Source organism: Marmota marmota, unplaced genomic scaffold, assembly GCF_001458135.2.
Source record: "Marmota marmota marmota unplaced genomic scaffold, marMar, whole genome shotgun sequence".
In the NCBI taxonomy this organism is placed as follows: domain Eukaryota; kingdom Metazoa; phylum Chordata; class Mammalia; order Rodentia; family Sciuridae; genus Marmota; species Marmota marmota.
This window is the reverse complement of record NW_025999998.1, coordinates 15,013,021-15,027,768: the sequence shown is the minus strand read 5'-3', so window position 1 is coordinate 15,027,768 and position 14,748 is coordinate 15,013,021. Positions and strand designations below refer to the sequence as shown.

General features: G+C 35.2%; 1 long non-coding RNA gene across 1 annotated transcript; it reads right to left on the bottom strand.

Annotated features, from left to right (window-relative positions):
- Nucleotides 1-285: 285 nt before the first annotated feature.
- Nucleotides 286-13,932, bottom strand: LOC125617907. The gene is made up of 3 exons (XR_007349045.1): nucleotides 13,715-13,932; nucleotides 11,846-11,847; nucleotides 286-296 (listed from the first exon to the last, which is right to left on the bottom strand). It is a non-coding gene; the product is annotated as an uncharacterized LOC125617907 (long non-coding RNA).
- Between the last annotated feature and the right edge of the window lie 816 nt (nucleotides 13,933-14,748).

Below are 14,748 nucleotides of genomic sequence, written 5' to 3'. Positions count from 1 at the left end.
CCATATTGTATTCTTCATTCATTTACTTTTTTTCTATGCCTGTAGTAGATATTTCTAGAACCATGTCTACTCCCCTTCCCCAAGTAATACAAACAGATAAATGCTTCACTAAAAATTGTCTCCTCTACTACTTATTTTCTCATTGATATTAAAGGAGATTCAGCCAGTATACCAGTTACTTATTTAACTATTTAAGATTTTCCTTCAATTGGTAAGAATCTTGCATCCTTTCCTACTTAATAAAAGTTCCCTTTAAAATGTTGATTTCTAGTTACACCTCATTATATATGGAATTCCTACACAATTATTTGATAAATAAATAGATAAATCTTACTAACAAGAGTATTCTACCAGTATACAATAACTTTTCTGAGACACTCCTTCTAACAAATTGTTCTATCAGATCCTCATGACTAAAAGCATTCTCCCTGAGATTGTACAATGTAAGCTATAAGAAGCATACAAAATTTATCCTTGATTGAGATTATAATAGGACAGACTTCAAATTAAATCTGGCAAGCAAACATGGTTAATTTGGCCCAAACATTTTAATCAATGCCCTATATTTAGGTACTAGCAATTCTCACATTAAAAACTCAGCTTGTCTTTAAAGATTGTAACATCTGGCAACTTGAGGTTTACATGTGACTGAAGGTTGAATGGCTTATTCATTTGGATGACTCATATGGGTAAATATTTTCCTTTTGTTCTTTCTTTCTACTAGATTGTGCATTCTCCATAATTCTCACATCATGTATATTACTCAAAATACAAAATATGTGTGGGATGAATAAAAAATTATGACTGGATTACAGTACCCAAGGTCAGTTTTTTCCTTAGTTCATGTTAATATTTTTGACATGTAGTTATACATGTTTATGTGGCACAATGTGATGCTTCCATACATAAATGCATTATGAAATGATAAAGTCAGGGTAATTACCATATCTATCACCTTAAACATTTAATGTTTCTTTGTCATAAAAACATTCGAAACTCTCTCATCTAGGTATTTAAAATACACAATGCATTATTGTTAGCTATAGTCACCCTAGTGTGCAATAGAACACCAGTACTTATTTCTCCTCACCAACAGTAACACTGTCCCCATTAAAGAACCTCTGCATGCCTCTCTGCTCTCCCCTCTCTCTATTAACCAGTCTTCTGTGCTCAGCTATTCTGGACTCCACATGAGTGAAGTCATTCAGAATTTCTCTTTCTGTATCTGGCTTATTTCACTGAACATAATGTCCTCCAACTCATTCATGTTGCTACAAATGACAGTATTTCCTTCTTTCAAGGCTTCATAGTAATCTATTGAGTATATGTACCATGTTTTCTTTATTCATTCATCGTTTGATGGACACTTGGGTACATTCTATCTCTTGGTTATTGTGAATAGAGCTGCAATAAATACAGTAGTGCAGATATCTCTTTGACATACTGATTCAATTTCCTTTAAATATATACCCAGGAGTGGAATTGTGAAATCATGTTGCGGTTTATTTTTTAATTTTTTTGAAGAAACTTTACACTATTTTCTATAACTTACTAATTGGTCTTCACAACAGTGTATAAGAGCTCCTCTTTGCATTTTCACTGGCATCTGTTATTCTTTGTCTTTTTGATAATTGTGTTGCTAACTGGAATGTGTATTTTGCATGATCATTTTGATTTGATCTCTCCAATGGTTAGTAATGTTGAACATCTGTACAATGTTTTTGATATCTGTTGATTTGGGGGGGAAATAACTAAGGAAATTGAAGAGGATACAAATAAATAAAAAGATACCCCATATTTGTAGATTGAAATAATATCACTAAAATATCCATCTTTCTGCTGTGGTTTGGATCTTAAATGTCCCTCAAAGATTCATGTTAAAGGCTTGGTCACCAACCTATGGCACAATTACGTGTGGTGAAGATTGTAGGAAGTCAGGCCTAGTGGGCAGAATTGAAGTCCTGGTGCCATGCCCTTGAAGGGTTATTGTGACCCTGGTTACTCTATGTCTTTGCTTTCTGGCTGACATGAGGTAAGCAGCCCCTCTGCCATATGCTCCCACTGCCATGATGCACTTCCTCTTCATAGGGAAAAAATGTTAGGCTAATCACAGACTTATTCCTTGGAACCATGAGCAAAAATAAATCTTTCCTCCTTTTAAGTTGATTATCGTAGGTATTTTTTCACAGTAAGGGAAAGCTGACCAATGTCTACCCAAAATGATCTGCAGATTCACTGCAATCCCCCCATCAAATTTCCAGTGTCATTCTCCACAGAAATAAAAAAAAGTTCTAAAATATATATATATGAAAACGTAAAAGACCTCAAATAGCCAAATTTACCTTGAACAAAATATATACAACTGGAGGAATAATTTCCTGACTTTGAAATATAGCATAAATCTATCATGAATAAACCCATATGATATTGGTACAAGGGCAGACACAAAACAATGGAGTATAATAGAGAGCCCAAAACTAAACCCAGACATTTCCAGCCAACTGAGTTTTGACAAAATCTTCAAAAACACAATGAAAAAAGAAGAGTCTCTTTAATAAATGGTGCTGGGGAAAATCAGATATCAAAATGCATAGAATGAAACTAGATCCATATCTCTTACCATACACGTAAAAATAACTCAAAATGGATTAAAGACTTAAATTTAAGACCTGAAACTATAAAACTATTAAAAGAAAACATGTGGAAATACAATATGACATTCATCTGGCTAATGACATTTTATATAAAATCTCAAAAGCACAGACAAAAGAGAAAAATATGGGTTTCCAGTTTTCCCAGCACCATTTGTTGAAGAGGCTATCTTTTCTACAGTGTATATGTTTTTGGCATCTTTGTCTAGTATGAGATAATTTTATTTAGGTGAGTTTATTTCTGTGTCTTCTATTTTGTACTATTGGTCTACATGTCTATTTTGGTGCCAATACCATGCAATATTTGTTACTATAGCTCTGTAGTATAATTTAGAATCCAGTATCATGATACCTCCTGCTTTACTCTCCTTGCTAAGAATTTCTTTGGCTACCTGGCCCTCTTATTGTTCCAAATAAATTCAAGACTGCTTTTTGTATTCCTATGAGGAATGTCATTGGGATTTTAATTGGAAGTGCATTAAATCTATATAGCGCTTTTGGTAATATGGCCATTTGGACAATATTAACTCTTTTTTCCAAGAACATGGCAGATCTTTCCATCTTCTAAGGTCTTCTTCAGTTTCTTTCTTTATTTTTCTATAGTTTCATTGTAGAGGTCTTTCACCTGTTTTGTTAAATTGATTACTAAGTATATTATTTTTATGAGCCTATTGTGAATGGGGTAGTTTTCCTAATTTCTTTTTCAGAGGATTCATCACTGATGTATAGAAATGCATTTGATTTATGGGTATTGATTTCCTATCCTGATACTTTGATGAATTCATTTATTAATTCTAGAAGTGTTATGGTGGAATTTTGGGGATCCTCTAAATATAGAATCATGCCATAGGCAAATAGTGATAGTTTGAGTTCTTCTTTTCCTATTCATGTACCTTTAATTTCTTTTTTAACCCAATCAATAAATGGGCTAAGGAAGTGAACAGACACTTCTCAGAAGAGGATATACAACCAATCAACAAATATATGAAAAAGTCTTCAACATCTCTAGCAATTAGAGAAATGCAAATCAAAACTACTTTAAGATTTCATCTCACCCCAGTCAGAATGACAATTATGAAGAATATTTACAACAGTAAATGTTGGTGAGGATGTGGGGGAAAAGGTACACTCATTCCCACATTGCTTGTGGGAATGCAATTTGGTGCAACTTTATGGAAAACAGTATGGACATTCCTCAGAAAACTTGAAATGCAACCACCATTTGACCCAGCTTTCCCACTCCTCAGTCTATATGCAAAGGACTTAAAATAAGCTTACTACAGTGACTGAGCCACATCAATGTTTATAGCAACACAATTCACAATAGCTAAACTGTGGAACCAATGTAAATGTCCTTCAATAGATAACTGGATAAAGAAACTGTGGTATATATACACAATGGAATATTACTCAGCATTAAAAGACAATAAAATTATGGCATTTGCAGGTAAATGGATGGAGTTGGAAAATATCATACAAAGTGAAGTAAGCCAATCCCAAAAAAACAAAGGGCAAATGTTTTCTCTGAATTGTGGATGCTTATCCAAAATGGAGGTGCAGAGGGTGAATGGAGGAACTTTGGATTGGACAAAGGGGAGTGAGGGAAGGGGTGGGAGCATGGGGGGTGTGAAAGATGGTGAAATGAGAAGGTCATCATTATCCTAGGTACATGTATAATTGCATGAATGGTGTGACTCTACCTCAGGTGCAACTAGAGAAATGAAAAGTTGCGCTCTATTTGTGTTCAATGAATCAAAATGCATTCTGGTGTCATGTATAACTAATTAGAACAAATAAAATAAAGAGAAAAAATAGACAAATGAGATGACATCAAAATTTTTTTTAAAAACTGCTCAGCAATGGAAACAATCAACAGAGTAAAGATGCAGACGGGGAGAAAATATTTGCAAAGTACACATTGGACAAGAGGTTAATATCCAGAATTTCTGGAGAACATGAACAGTACAATATCAAATAAATAACCTGGGGAAAAGGAATAGATATTTTTAAAAATTGGTTTTGAAAATGGCTTAAACAACTAAAGGTTTAGTTCCTTGTCCTCTTCCTCAAGAGGCTAGCCCACTGAGATCTTATCTAAGCTCAGGACTTTAGTAGCTATCATCTCTACTGTGATACAAGATATTCAGCTCTAACCTGCCTCCTGAATTCTACTCACATGTCTCTAAATGTCCCTCAACTCGGAATCCTTATGTCAAGAGAGGAATCTGTCATCTAGCCACTGCCCATTGTTTTTTAAATTCTACCACCATTCTCCAGGCACATACTCTTGAAGCCTCAGCAATTTTACATTGCTCTTTCCCCTCATTAGAAATATTCAGTGACTTATCAAGTTTAGTGTTTTTTCATTTTTCAAAATATCAAGTGTCTCTTTCATTGCTCTCCTTCCTCTACCCCAGGTCAAGATTTATCATGTTAACAGATGAACATAAAGTCATTCTTGCCTCATGTCTTTTGTCCTTCAATGTAGATTATTTTATAATATTAACAAACATTTATTAAATATCTTAAGAGATAGGGAAACAACAGTAAGCAAAATTATCAGAGTCTCTATCCAAATAATGTAATATCAAGCAATAATATATTACAAGAAAAAAACAGAGTAAGACAATAGTGAATAATGGATTAGGGAGATACAAATTTGTTTTACATAATTATATCTCTTTTAACATTTGAATTTACATGCACTTAAGGAAATGCCTTGCATGCAGTTTCCAGATCAAGCTTCCTGAACTATTCACCATATGTTAGTTCTCTATTCAACACATTGAACAATTATTCATCTATAAGATAAATGGGATAAATGCTAAAGCACTTAGCTCAAGGTTGCTAAATCTGGCTTCAAGTGCTCTTTCTTGCCTTAGGACTATAATACAAAACTCTAGCAGTATTGTTTAACTTCCAGTTCTTTATGCTTTTCTACTTTATTGATTCCACACCTAACTGACCCACCCTTCCTTTTTCAGGGAAAATGCCTTGCACTTTAGCTAACATGCTAACATGGTCTAGTACAAAAGTCCCTTACCTGTGGTAATTCTTTCCTAATCATAACAATCTCCCCTCTGTAGGTCATCCAGTATGACACAGAATATACAATCTTATAACTGTGGTTATATTTTACCTTCCCAATTGAATGACACAATTTTAAGAGAAGAATATCTTAAATCAATTTGAATTCTATTCAGTCTTACAAAATGGTTGTAAACAAACTTGTTTTCGTTAAATATGTGTTGACTAACCAGTGGAAAGAGTTGACGATAGGCAACTTTCTGGGCTGTGCCTACCACATGCTAATACCATCTGCCCTTTTCTCTTGATGACTGTACCATAGAGAGAACATTCACTTGAGTCGTGCGTGGGTGACTTTTATTTCCCCCCTTGAAAGCAGTGTGTCATGGTAACCCAAATAGGTTGTATATCATTTTCTGTCTAGGCTGAAATATTTTATCAGGATGTCCATTTTCCACACTAACCACGAGGGGGCACAGCAGTTCTTTGCCAGGAATCAGAATGACTCCATAGTTTAATTATCAATTATAGCCACTTGGATATTTTATTCTCACTCATACTTGTCCTCATGAATTTTTCCATGTTTGTTATTTTTTCTTCTATATGTGTTTCCCACAATTAATTTCTACCTAGATTCTTAACTCCCTATTTTTAATGAAATGGATCTCTAAAATGCTGTCAGTACTTTCTGGAAAATATTTCTTGTTGAAAATCATAATGAACCTACAATAAAATTCTGACACATGCAGGAAATAACATTTATTTTTGTCCTTCAGTTTTCCCATAGAGCTGAGTGTAGATGGGTATTCACTATTTGCCAAATAGGATGCGTTTTAAACAAAAAGCAGGAGTTCCGGTACTATACATGTACACGATTTTAAAGTTAGGATAGTAGAAATAATCGAAACCATAATCTCCCAGTGTACAAATCTGTGGTTGCACTCTATTCCAGTGCTCTTTATATGAAGCTCCATTTTCTCTTATGATCTTAATAGAGCTAAAATCATTTTTCATAAGTTGGCAAACACTGTGCTAAGAATTATTATATAAATGTTGCACTGGGTTCTAATTACTGCAAAACATCATAAATCCAAGAACAGTACTGTTACTTCACAGTTGTTAATCAAGTTGATTTTTCTGCAGCCATAAGAAGGCTTTGCACTGAGTGAAGAAAAAAAGTTAAATAATAATAATAATAATAAAGAAATGATAACAATAATGATACTATATAGTATAAGTTTAATTCATGTTAAAAAAACCTCATGGATATATATATATATTTATAAATACACATATTTATATAAATGCATGTATGAAGCTCTCTAAAGCTATAAATAAATGAGAACCCATATTAGTATTACTAATGGGAGGAAAAGGTTACTTTTACAAAAGGCCAGTGAACTTTATAACAAAGAAATCCATTACTTTTTCCACTGGAAATATAGGTCAATAGGTGATTAAACAGCATAATAATAAGAGTTCAAAACTGATCCCTAAGAATAACTTCATGCTGCACAATGACTAGCAAAGAATGGACTTGTTTTGCAGGAGTGATAAAAAATAGTCTTATGCCATATTTCTGAGTAAATTAATTACATAAAATCTATTTACTTCAGTGAATGTCAGAACAAGATTAAAGCATCCAAATATTTATTATTGGTCAAAAAGCTCAGGCTCAGAAAGTTTTACTTGCACCAACTTAGAAAACAAGAATGGCCAAGCATTGGGAAGTTACTTCTAAGTTCACTTATTAGAATATATCCCTCCCTGCAAACTTTGCTTATTAAAATTTAATTGCATAGCTATTTTCCTTGTATTTAAATTTAGCCCCTTACTTTCTCCTTTCAAAAATTAGGATATAACAAAAAAATTTACCCAAATATCTGCTTATGATTTTGTTGTCTTTTTATTAAAGAGTAACCTTTACCCATCCCACCCCACCTCACCTCAACATCTCACCATGCCATAAAGGAAATGTATGGTACTTCAGTCTCCATTCCCCAATAGAGAACCACATTAGAAAAACACTTCCTGTCCCCTTTCTATGTGGAATTTTCTCCCTTAGATGAATAAGCACTTTATCTGATTGATGAGTTTGATGAGAACCTGAAGCCCACTGTGCCAGGCCTGGAGTGGGTGAGATGATTGCTGTTGAAATTCTTATCCATGAATGGTCCTGAAGCTTGACCATTTCTTTCTTAGAATAGTCTGTTCTCAAATGGAACGTATTTTTCTTGTCCTGCTCTTTGGTGTCCACTTGGTAACTGCCTGTAGGAAATACATTTCATTCTTTAGTTACCTAACAGTTAGTTGATGAAATTATATCCCAGTGGGACAAGGTACTGTAAGATACTCTTATCCAATACTTTCAGAATAATTCTGATCTGGACTTGGATCTTCATGTATCACCTTGGGTTGGTTCTATTGTTTACAACCCATGGAAGCAGATTTATATGTACTTATAATTCTATTTTAAGCTGTAGAACTGTATATCCAAATGTCTGATATGCATAAAAGACATAATAACCCATTCTCTTGGGCTTTTCAAAGTAGCTTTGAAATTAGCACACCCAAACTTCACTCATCATCTTTTCCCTTGGGTAAAAGTAAATAAACAAAACACTGGCCCTCCATCTAGCATTCCTTGCTTTGGTGAATGACATACATTCTCTCTGGTAGTCCAAAGTAGAAACCAGAAATTTTCCCTTACTTCTTTTCTATTATTTTGCATATTCAAATTATCATGGAACACTATTATTTTGCCTCTTGAGGATACAGCAAACCAACCACTTTTTGCCATCTCTACCACAAACTCCCTATTCTTAACTTCAAGGTTGTGGGCATGGGCATAGCAGCTCAAAAGAAGCCCAGGAATTTGGAGTGTGGATGTGAACCAGTAGTTAAGGTAGATCCAGGAGAGCCTAGCTGGTTAGGAGTCAATGGCCTGAACATGTTGCACAAAAAACTGGACAACAAAGAATTAAAGAATTTCAAGAACAAAGGTCATGGCTTCTCTAAGTCATAAAAGTACAGCAAAGTGACAAATGTGATTTGTATGGCAAAAAAAAAAAAAAAAAAATATGTAACCCGATGGGAAGATCCCAGGGTAAGATGACTTCATTGATTAATTCTACAAAACACTTAAAGAGGTAGTAATATCAATTCTTCTCATAATCTTCCAAAAACTAAGAATAAGAACACACTTCCCAAACCAATCAATTTGTAAGGGCAGAATTATCATAATCAATACAAAAATGAGACAAAAATACTAAAATAAAACTATAGAACAATATCTCCTTTATATATTGATGCAAAAAAAGTCCTCAGCAAAATACTAGCAAACTAAATTCTGTAATGTATTTAAAGGTTTATGTACTATGATTAATTAGGATTTATCCCTGGAATGCAAGGATGATTCAACACGCAGAAAATAATCTGTGCAATCCACTGCATTAACAATAAAGGGCAAAAATTCGGGATCCAAGATGGTGGGCTAGAGGGAGGCTGCATTCCGTATTGCTCTGTGACCTGGAATTCAGGTAGTGGGAATACTGTTGCTCTGCGAGTGATTAGAGGACCCCTGACAGCTGGTCCTGAGCAGGAATCATAGCTGCTGTGCTGCGCAGGTCTCCAGGCCTCAGCGTCAGCAAGGATTCCTGGCCTCTCACCTGCACAGACTTCCAGGAGCCTGAACAGGACCACCACCGGCATCAGTACCCACTCAGGAACTCGGGCCTCTATTCCCACGTGGACTCCCATCTACCAACATGAGGCTTCCCCAGTCGCCTCAATCTTGGGACACTGTAACAACTGCCATAGTCCCCTATACAGGTAGCCTGCACCTGGAGACGCCACACAGAATCTGGAGACAGCTGCCAGCCCCAACACTGCAAACCACATAGCTGTATCTCAGAACATGCCATCCAGTGCCATGCCCGGCCCCACCTGACCCGACATCCCATGGCTGAAAGCAGTTGCCTCCCTCTTGGGACACCTTCATTGCTATCTTTAGTTGGGGCAACCCACAGCTTGGAACATGGGCTGGGGCTTAGAAGCAGTATCAAGGTACCTATAGTCCCCAACTCCAGCCTCTCCCTAGCAACCACTAACTGGGCACAGTGCCTGTGGCTACATGGCCAGTTCATAGCTCCCAAAATATAATCCTGAGCTGCCCAATACAAAACAGCTCGCTCTGACAGGTGCGCAGCCCCCAGAGCATAGCCCGCAAGAACTCCAGAGAGAAATGTTCGGGATTAGGAAGTAGAAAGAAAGGGGGTGAGTGAGATATAGTTTAGAGACTAAATAGATACCGGGAATTGTGAGGGTTACAGGCAATATAAGGAGATAAGACCAGGTGCTCACATCGCACGAGTGGGGCCCCAAAGGAGATCCTTAGGGTGCAGTCTCCCATCAAGACCAAGTGCTATACCCCACCTCAAGGAGCTCCGCCTCCAAGACCAACCCTCCCACCCTAATAACCGTCCCCATCTGAAGAGTGAAGATACCAGAAAACAACAGACCAACCCACCAGCTGGATGAGAAGGGAAGCAGGAAGGATACTGATCTCCAACAAAAACAACCCTTATATCTTCCTTTGATATTTTTCTTTTCTCTCTGTCTTTTCTTTCACCCTCAGATCCCCAACATTTGTGAAACCAAGTACTTTTCATGAATTAGGCTTCTGAGGACTGGGATGTCTGAATAGTATATTATAGTTGTGTTGTTTATTCTTTTATCTCTTATTTTACATTTTTTTATTTTTCTTAATATTTATGTTTGTTTGTTTATTGCTCTCTAATGTCTTCCCACTTACTTGTCTCCACAAAATCACTTTCTCTCTCTCTTCCTGCTACTAACCAACTTTTTTAGATCCCTCTTTCATGCTTTCTAAAATCTAAAAACTCTATATCCTCACTTCCTACCCCTTTAACATCTCATCCTACACCTCACCACCTGTTCTTTATCCACCATCAGAAACTGTAGACCCTTTTGCAAACCTACTGTTTATATGGTAGATAATACTTGAACTCACCATTTCTGTATATTGTGACAGAACTGTTAACGTCTTAATAGTAGCTATTTGGTTTAAGATTGTATACTGTTTGTATTGGGACCTGTTACTATTGTTCTCCCCCTCAAATGAGAGGCATTGGAATCTTGCAGGGACACTATAAGCCTATAGGGTAAAAACGGTAATGCCTTGGATCCACAGTGCTAGAAGGGAAGACACAAAACAACATGAAAAAACAAGGGAAGAAAGTGCCCCAAAGAAACCAAGATGCTACATTGTTAGAATCCATGGCCAGCACAGCAGAAGAAATGACAGAGAAGGAGTTCAGGATGTACATAACTAAATTTCTGTGAATAAAAGGATGATAAAAGAGAGCAAATACAGGCAGCAAAACATCATTTTGATAAAGAGCTACATAAGCAAATACAGGAAGCCAAAGATTACTTCAGTAGGAGATAGAGGTTCTAGGAAAACAAATAAACAAACAAATGAACATAAATCCTTGAAATGAAAGAAACAATAAACCAAATTAAAAGCTCAATAGAAAGCACCACCAACAGATTAGATCAAATGGAAAAAAGGAACCTCAATGAAGACAAAATATATAATCTTGAATTGAAAAGAGTGTTAACCACACAGTGAAGATGGCAAGAAACCATGAGCAGAATAGTCAAGAATTGTGAGATAACATAAAAAGACCAAATTTAAGAATTATTGGGATAGAGGAAAGCATAGAGTTCCAAACCAAAGGAATGAACATTCTATTCAAAGAAATAATATCAGAAAATTTTCCAAACCTGGAGAATAAATTGGAAAATCAAATACAAGTGGTTTACAGGGCACCAAATGTACAAAATCACAAAAGTTCTACACCAAGGCACATTATAATGAAAATGCCTAGCATACAGAATAAGGAGAGTATTTTAAAAACCACAAGATAAAGTAATCAGATTACATATATAGAGGAGAAAACAATTAGGATATTTGAAGATTTTTCAACCCCAACCCTGAAAGCTAGAAGACTCTGGAAAAACATACACCAAATTCTGAAATAAACTGGATGCCAACCAAGAATGTTTTATCCAGCAAAATTAAGCTTTAGATTTGATGACAAAATAAAAACCTTCCATGATGAACAAAAGTTAAAAGAACTTACAACTAGAAAGCCTGCATTTCTGAACATCCTCGGCAAAATATTCCATGAGGAGGAAATGAAAATCAGCAGAGGGAGGTATTACACTAAAGAAAAAACAATCAAAGGAGAAACCAAGTCAAGTTAATATCAAAACATAAACAAAAGTGACTGGGAAAACAAATCATGTCTCAATAATAACCCTGAATGTTAATGGCTTAAACTCACTAATCAAAAGACATAGACTGGCAGATTGGATTAAAAATAAAAAGACCCAACAATATGCTGCTTCCAAGAGACTCATCTCATAGGAAAAGACATCCACAGACTAAAGGTGAAAGGTTGGGAAAAAACATACCACTCACATGGACTGAGGAAGCAAGCAGGAATTTCCATCCTCATATCAATTAAAGTAGACTTCAAGCCAAAGTTAATCAAAAGGGATAAAGAAAGACATTTCATACTGCTTAAGGGAACCATACATCAACAAGACATAGCAATTATAAATATATATCCCCCACACAATGGAGCATCTACATTTATCAAACAAACTCTTTTCAAGTTCAAGAGTCAAATAGACCATAAGACAATAATTCTGGGTGACTTTAACACACCTCTTTCACCACTGGATAGATCTTCCAAACAAAAGCTAAATGAAGAAACTATAATAGAACTCAATAATATAATCAATAACTTATACTTAACAGACATATATAGACTATTTCATCCATTGATGTGTAAATGTACTTTCTTTTCAGCAGCACATGGATCCTTCTCTAAATAGACCATATATTATGCCACAAAGAAACTCTTAGCATATATTAAAAAAATAGGGATACTACCCTGCATTCTATCTGATCATAATGGAATGAAATTAGAAATCAATAATAAAATAAAAAATAGAAGCTACTCCAACACCTGGAGACTAAATAATATGCTATTGAATAAACAATAGGTTGCAAAAGACATCAAAGGGGAGATTAAAACATTCTTAGAGGCAAATGAGAACACTGATACAACATTTCGAAATCTCTGGGACACTATGAAGGCATTACTCAGAGAAAAGGTCATTGCATGGAGTTCATTCCATAAAAGAAGAAAAAAATCAACAAATAAATGACCTAACATTACATCTCAAAGTCCTAGAAAAAGAATAACAAGTCAATACCAAAAGAAGTAGAAGATGGGAAATAATTAAAATCAAAGCTGAAATCAATGAAATTGAAACAAAAGAAACAATTGAAAAAAAATTGACAAAACAAAAAGTTGGTTCTTTGAAAAAAATAAATAAAATTTATAAACCCTTAGCCATGCTAATGAAGAGAAGGAGAGAGAAAACTCAAATTACTAACATCCATGATGAAAAAGGAAATATCACAATAGACATTACAGAAATACAGAACATAATTAGAAATTATTTTGAAACTTTAAACTCCAATAAAATAGAAAATATTGAAGGCATCTACAAATTTCTAGAGTCATATGATTTGCCAAAACTGAATTAGGCTGATATACACAATTTAAACAGATCAATTTCAAGCAATAAAATAAAAGATGCCATCAGAAGCCTACCAACCAAGAAAAGGCCAGGACTAGATGGATATACACAGCTGAGTTCTTCTAATAAAACTAATACCAATACTCATCAAATTATTTCATATAACAGAAAAAGAGGGTACACTTAAAAAATCATTCTATGAGGCCAATATCACCCTGATTTCAAAATTAGGCCAAGACACATAAAAGAAAAAAAAATTCAGACCAATATCTCTAATGAATATAGAGGCTAAAATTCTCAATAAAATTCTGGCAAATTGAACACAAAAACATATCAAAAAGATAGTGCACCACGATGAAGTGGGGTTCATCCCAGGATTGCAAGGTTGGTTCAACTAAATGTAATTCATCACATCAATAGACTTAAAGATAAAAATCATATGATCATCTCAATAGATGTAGAGAAAGTGTTCGACAAAATATAGCACTGCTTCATGTTTAAAACACTAGAAAAACTAGGGATAACAGGAACATATATCAACAATGTAAAAGCTATCTATGCCATGCCTGAGGCCAATATCATTCTAAATGGAGAAAATTTGAAAGCATTCCCTCTAAAAAATGAAACAAGACAGGGATGCCCTCTTTTACCACTACTATTTAACATAATTCTTGAAACTCTAAACAGAGCAATTAGAAATTAAAGGGATGTGAATAGGAAAAGAAGAACTCTATCACTATTTTCCAACGAAAATGAGATATCCACATGCAAAAAAAAAATGCAGTTGGCTTTTTACCTTAGACCATACATAAAAAATAATTCTAAATGGCCCAGGGACCAATGTCTAACAACCAAAACTACAGGATTCATAGAATAAAACACAGGTGGAAAACTTTATGAGATTGGATTTGGCAATTATTTTTTTTTCCTATGATGTCAAAGGTTCAGGGTACAAGAGACAAAATAGATTGGATTATATCAAGTTTAACTTCTGGGAATCAAAAGACATTATTGAGTGAAACTGTAACCTGAAGAATGAGAAAATATTTGCAAATCACGTAATTGATAAGGGGTTAATATCCAGAACGTGAAAAGAATTCCTACAACTCAACATTAAAATACACCCAATTGCCAAGAGCAGTGACACATGCTTGCAATCCCAGCAGCTCGGATGGCTGAGGCAGGAGGATCATGAGTTCAAAGCCAGCCTCAGTCAAAGAGAGGTGCTAATCAACTCAGTGAGACCTTGTCTCTTAATAAAATACAAAATAGGGCTGGGGATGTGGCTCAGTGGTCAAATACCCCTGAGTTCAATCCCTGGTACCCACTCCCCCCCCCCCAAAAAAAGAAGCAATTTAAAAATAGGCAGAATACTTGAGTAGATATTTCTCCAAAGAATATATATCAATGACTAATAATCACATAAATA